Genomic DNA, 6,311 nt, shown 5'->3' with positions numbered 1-6,311 from the left:
CCATTTCATTGGTCATATGTCTGCCTTTATGCCAGTGCCACACTTTCTTGATACTGTAGCTTTGTAGTAAATTTGAAATGGGCAGGTTTGAGTCCTCCAACTTTGTTCTTTCTCAATATTGCTTTGGCTATTCTGAGTCCCTTGCATTTCCATCTGAATTTTAAAGTCAGCCTGTTAATTTCAGCTCAAACGGCAATTAGGATTTTATAGACATTGTGCTGAATCTGTTGATTAATTAGGGTGTGTTGCCATCTTAAAAATATTGTCTCCCAATCTATGAATATGGATTGCTTTCATTTATTTAGGTCTTTAATTTCTTTCAACGATGTTTTATAGTTTTTAGTGTGCAAGGCTCGTACTTCTGTTAAATGTATTCCTGTTTTTTTTTCTGATGCTATTATAAATAGAATTATTTTCGTAATTTCACTTTTGAATTATCCACTGCAAGTATATAAAAGTACAATTTTTTTACAATAAAAATTATAAAGTTGTACACAGTCAAGATTGGAGGGGAAATGCTACACAAAGCTCCTTCGCAGGAGTTCAGAAAACTCCAAGGGTTTCTGAATTAAGGGCAAAAGATGGCTGCCACTTTTCATTTATATTTTGAGGAGCAGTAGTGAAGAATCATATTCTGTCTTATATGCTTCTCTCCTGTCCTATAATTCTTTTTTGTTCTTTTATTTATTGTCTTATTGGGGGATAATTTATAATTGATATTGAATGTAGGCATATTTATATGTTTTTGAAACCATCACCAAGCAACCACTGATCTCTTTTTTATCAATAGAGATTATTTTGTTTTGTATTTTTAAAAAAAGTTATATAAGTAGAATCATACAGTATGTACTTTTTGGCTACTTTAATTCAGAATAATTATTTTGAGATTCATCCATGTTGTAGCATGTATCAGCAGTTCATTTCTTTTTATTGCTAAGTAATAGTTTGTTGTATGGATATACTACAATTTGTTTATCCATTCACTTTTGATGGACAATTGAGTTGTCAATTCTTAGCTATTAGAAATAAAGCTGTTATGAACAAAAAAAGCATAACTTTTTTGGTATACTATATGTATAATTTATATATATTTTGTATATTGCTCTTGTATTCTGCAACTTTGCTGACCTCATTTACTAGTTTTAATAGTTTTTAGTACATTCCTGAGGATTTTCTCTATTCGAGATCATGTCATTTGCATTGGTCTCAGTGGTGTTTTTGTGACTTTGACTCCAAGGCAAGGGGAACAAAAACAAACACATGGGACTACATCAAATTAAAAAGCTTCTGCACAGCAAAGGAGACCATCAACAAAACAAGAGGCAACCAACCAAATAGGAGAAGATATTTGCAAATGATACTTCCGATAAGGGGTCAATATCCAAAATATAAAAAATTATACAATTCAACAACAACAACAACAACAAAAAACTCGATTAAAAAATAGGCAAAGGATCTGGAATAGACATTTTCCCGAAGAAGACATACAGATGTCCAACAGGCACGTGAAAAGATGTTCGACATCGCTAATTATTATGGTAATACAAATCAAAATCACAATGAGATATCACTTCATACCTGTTAGAATGGCTATTATCAAAAAGACAAAAATAAGTGTTGGTGAGGATGTGGAGAAAAGGGAACCCTCATGCACTGTTGGTGGGATTTTAAATTGGTGCAGCCACTATGAAAAACAGTATGGAGGTACCTCAAAAAATTAAGAAAACCACCATATGATCCAGCAATTCTTCTTCTCAATATTTACCCAAAGAATATGAAAACACTAATTCGAAAAGATATATGTACCACTATGCTTATTACACCATGATTTACCATAACCAAGATATGGAAACAATCTGAGTGTCCACCAACAGATGATTGGATAAAGATGTGGTAGATATACACAATGGAATACTACTCTGCCATAAAAAGATGAAATACTGCTATTTGCTACAACATAGATGGATCTTGAGGGTATTATGCTGAGTCAAATAAGTCAGATTGAAAAAAAACAAAAACAAAAACTGTATGATTTCACTCATATGTGGAATATAAAAAAAGGGTAAAAAATAAAGTAACAAAATGAAACAAAAACAAACTCATAGATCTCATAGATCCAGACAACAGAATGGTGCTTACCAGAGGGGAAGGGGGATGCGGGGCGGGGGGTGGGGGGGAGGTTGAATGGGTAAAGTGGGGCCAGTAAATGGTATCAGATGGAAACAAGACTTTTGGTGGCGAGCACGCAGTAGAGTATACAGATAGCAAATGTTGTAGACCTGAACTTTATATAATGCTATTAATCAATATTACCTCAATAGAAAGTAAATTAATTTTTTAAAAGATTATGTCATTTATAAACAGAGAGAGCTTGAGGGAAGACCACGTAAGATACTGCATGTGTCTGGTACATGGCGAGCTCTCCCTAGGTGACAGCTTGTCTCATGCATCCTTGTCAGATGCTACTCCCCTCATGCTCCCAGAGGTTGGGGGCCCTCTCCTCTGCAGATGCCCAAGAGATGAGTTGCATGATGCTGCCCGGCCTGAATGAGTTTACTCTGGATCCTGAGCACCCACTTCAGCCCAAATTACTCTGGCCCTAGCCCCTCCTCCCAGGTGGAAAGCAACCCCAGAAACCCATGATGACTTCAAAACAGAGAAAGAAGAAGGGAAGGAGAGGTTTTTACAACCCTGGATTTCTTCTTCTGACAGTGGGGGGCTTCACCTGTGAGTCCTTGGGGGAGGAGGTACTTGAGGAGGGGATGGGGAAAGGTGTGGGGAGAGCAACCCACCTTACCATAGGGTCCTCCAAACCAAAGTCTCAATGACTCTAAATAAACAGAAGTAAAAAGAGCTACATAAATAGTAATTTTATATTAAAAATTTTACTATCTAGACATTCTTGCACCTATACATATTACATACCTATATAGAAGTTTCCAAAATCTCACCATATTTATTGTTTGCCCATAGGAGCTGGGCCCTGCTCCTGGTGCTGGGACCATGGCCCCACCCTGAGGCGCCCCCAGTTCAGCAGCTAAGATGAGGCGAGCTGTGCCGGGCGGGCTTTGCCTCTTCCCGGACAGAGTCCACCTTGAACCAGGAGGTTTTTAAATTGTTCTGTGGATTTTCGGGGCTTTCGAGTACACTACACAGTCTCTTCTTAGCCAAGGGCATAGGCCCAAGGATACCTGTGGGCCTTTTGACATACCCTGGGTCCCCTGGCCGCTCCCAGAGCAGGCCCAGGCTTTGGTGGGGATGGAGACCCTGCTATTTCTGAGAAGCAGATGGCTTTACCCAGCACCAGGCCAGGCCCACAGCCAAGCTCTGCTCTAGCTGCCTGGTGCCCAGTCCCCTCCACACACAGGCTGGGGACTGGAGTCAGTCTGCCTCCAACAGAGCCCTAATGTTAATGGCCACCCACTGCTCCATGTCCTCTCTTCCCAGCCTCTCGGTCAAGTCCGGCAATAATATCTCCTCCACAGGGCCGTTGTGAGGATGACACGGGCACCTGGCATATCACAGAGGCTCAGTAAGGAATTTCAGTGGTCAGCACTGGCAGATCACCTCCTCTGAGTCAGGCGCTGTTTTCCTCCTTTTGAGGAGTGTCTCATTCAGGCCTTGGGTCAGGGCACCACACTGTGCCCCGGCCTGTGAGCAAGGTAAGCTTTGGGTCCCCTGGAGCACTGTGACCAGGACTGCCAGAGGAGGACAATTCCAAGCAGAAGAACACCCTCAGCCCGAAGCCCTGCCCAGTGGATGCCACTGCTCAGCCAGTCCCAGAGGGCATAGGGGCACATGTGCTCATCCTGCCCCAGAAGAAGCCCCACGTCCACCCCCAGTACCTTCCCCACCCACTCCAGGTAATTGCACCAGCTGCATTCAATGACACGAGGTTTCTCAGAGATACTCTCTAAGTTGAAAAAAATAGCATCACTATTATGAACAGAACCCGCTGAAAGAAGAGCTAAGAGCGTTCTGAAGATGCATCGCTCTCAGTCGGTTTTATGGCACATTTGCATTTAAATAGATTCTTTAACTCTCTTTCTGAACTTCACAATAATACAGCCTTAAAAATGCTGACTAATAGAGTGGTGGGTGCTTAATTTTCACTTTAGTTTAACACTGATACATTGTCTTATCATAGCCATTCTAGCTCAAGATACTTGTAAATGCAAGTTTTAAATGTTCTTTGTTCTTTTTGGTTAAAAATTCAAACCATTCCTGCGTCTACGTTACAGAAAAAGTGCTCATCTCACAAGCTGGCTCAGCGGTCCCAGCTCTGAGCTCTCCTTAGTAGCGCACGGCACAGGGAATACAGTCAATAATATCGTAAATAAAATTTTGCATGTGACAGATGGTTAATAGACTTACTGTGATGATCACATCGTAAGGTATGTAAGTGTTGAATCATTAGGTTGTACACCTGAAACCAATACTATGTAGTATGCCAACAATACCTTAATAGTTTTTTTAAAAAAGAATACAAAATTACACACTGGGGGAAAAAAAAAAAAGAGAAGTCAGGAGTCCTGCCCTGCCCAGTTTTCTTCGGCAGGAACAAGGCCTCCCGACATTGGGAAAGCTCTGGGGGAAAGGGACCCTGTGCAGGAAACAGAGCTCCCTGCATCGGCCAGTGACGAGCCTGCCAGAACTCACCTGTGCCACCTCTGAAGAGCTGATTATTAAATTTCCAGAATTTTGCAAGCCAGTTCTTTAGCAGTCATTATTAAACACTAAATATGTAAATGAATGAGTAAATATTAAAAATGAAGGTAAAAAGATATTAAAACTCATTAATTCATCACTGTTTTAGCACTATCTTTGTCCTTGAGGTCATTCATGTCCAGGGTGGAAGGACTATATAACGGTGGTCAGTATGATTACACTGGTGGCTTGATGTGGGCTCCACTGGGAGCACTTACAAACCAGTACCCCACTTTTTTCAAAGAGCCAGTTGCTAACCACATACCAGCACACTAATTGCCACAACCTGGAGTCACTATGGGCCTCCTTTCTGTCCTGTATGTTGGCCTTGGGCAGGACAGTGTCAAGCAGACCCCTCCTAGAAGGGCAGCTCTCAGCACTCCGGAGGGGTCTTGGCCAGTACCAAAGGCCTACGTGACATCTGATGCAGCCCAAAATAGCAAATGCGAGCAGCTGAATGACCCTGCAGAGGATATCTGCCCTGTTGCCTGCATACTACCTCCTCTCCAGGAAAACTCCCCAAAGGGACCTCTACCCCATCCTCTCCTTCAGCCCTGTGCCCGTCTCTTCTGGGAGACATTGGGGCTTCAGACCTAGCGCATCTCCTCCTGAGGATATCCCAAAGTTTCTACCTCCCATCTGGATATGGGGAGCAGGGGCAGCATCTCGCTGATTTCTCAGGCTCCGGCATCCTCCTGCCCTGCCAGATCTTTATCTCATGGGGCTCACGATGTTCCTTCTCTCCTTCTCTACACTGGCTTCCTACTGTCTGCCATGACTGCCGCCAACACCCCCCGGCTCTCAGGCACCCCGCCACATCGAAGTCCAGTTACTAAGCTTAGAATGAGGCTCTGAAAAAGGGAGTGAAAAGCATCTTTTTGCATGTTAGTTGGTTAAACAAAGGAACGTTTGCCCATTCTGACATGACCGAGGCAAAGCATCCCTTTTGTCAAAAAGAGGATCATTGAAATGGTCAGGACGTCAATTCCCAGAGCTTCCCACCTCATGGCTCCTGTCCTCCACTGTTGTTCTCACGTCCTCCCCACTCCCTTTCTAAATCCTGCCCCTGCTTCAGGCCCCACATGAAGGCCACAACCACCGCCTCCAGTTTTGTATCCCTTTAGAAACGAAGGGTCATAAATACACGAGTAATGCAATATTTAAATGGCTGTTAGCGCAGAGGCACCAAATTTACAAGCTGCCATGTTCCGGGGTGGGATGCAAGCCCCGGATGCAGGACTTGTCCAAAAGCTTGTGAGTCTCCCACCCATATCCTTGTCCAGGGCATAAAAGGCCTAAGAGTTGGTATTGGGAGGGGTGTTCACCTTCACCTCAAGCAGCAGGGCACCTGAAGAACTCGATTTGTGTTCTCTGTGGTTTGGGGGCACCGTGGATAGACATGAGATGCCTGCCTGGAAAATGTGCTGGATGAGATGCTGGTTCTCCCTCAGCATCCAGCACAGAGCAGAACAGAGGAGGAGGATGGGACTCTTGTCCCCGGATGATCCCAAGGCAGAGTGAACTGAGTTTTAAAGGGTAGGTGGAATTAAGGAAATTCTAGATCTGAGAGGGAATTCTAGGCAGAAGGCGCAGAGCACAGGTGT

This window comes from Pteropus vampyrus, unplaced genomic scaffold (assembly GCF_000151845.1).
Source record: "Pteropus vampyrus isolate Shadow unplaced genomic scaffold, Pvam_2.0 Scaffold3, whole genome shotgun sequence".
Classification (NCBI taxonomy): domain Eukaryota; kingdom Metazoa; phylum Chordata; class Mammalia; order Chiroptera; family Pteropodidae; genus Pteropus; species Pteropus vampyrus.
The sequence above is the reverse complement of the archived record's forward strand: the minus strand, read 5'-3'. Positions refer to the sequence as shown.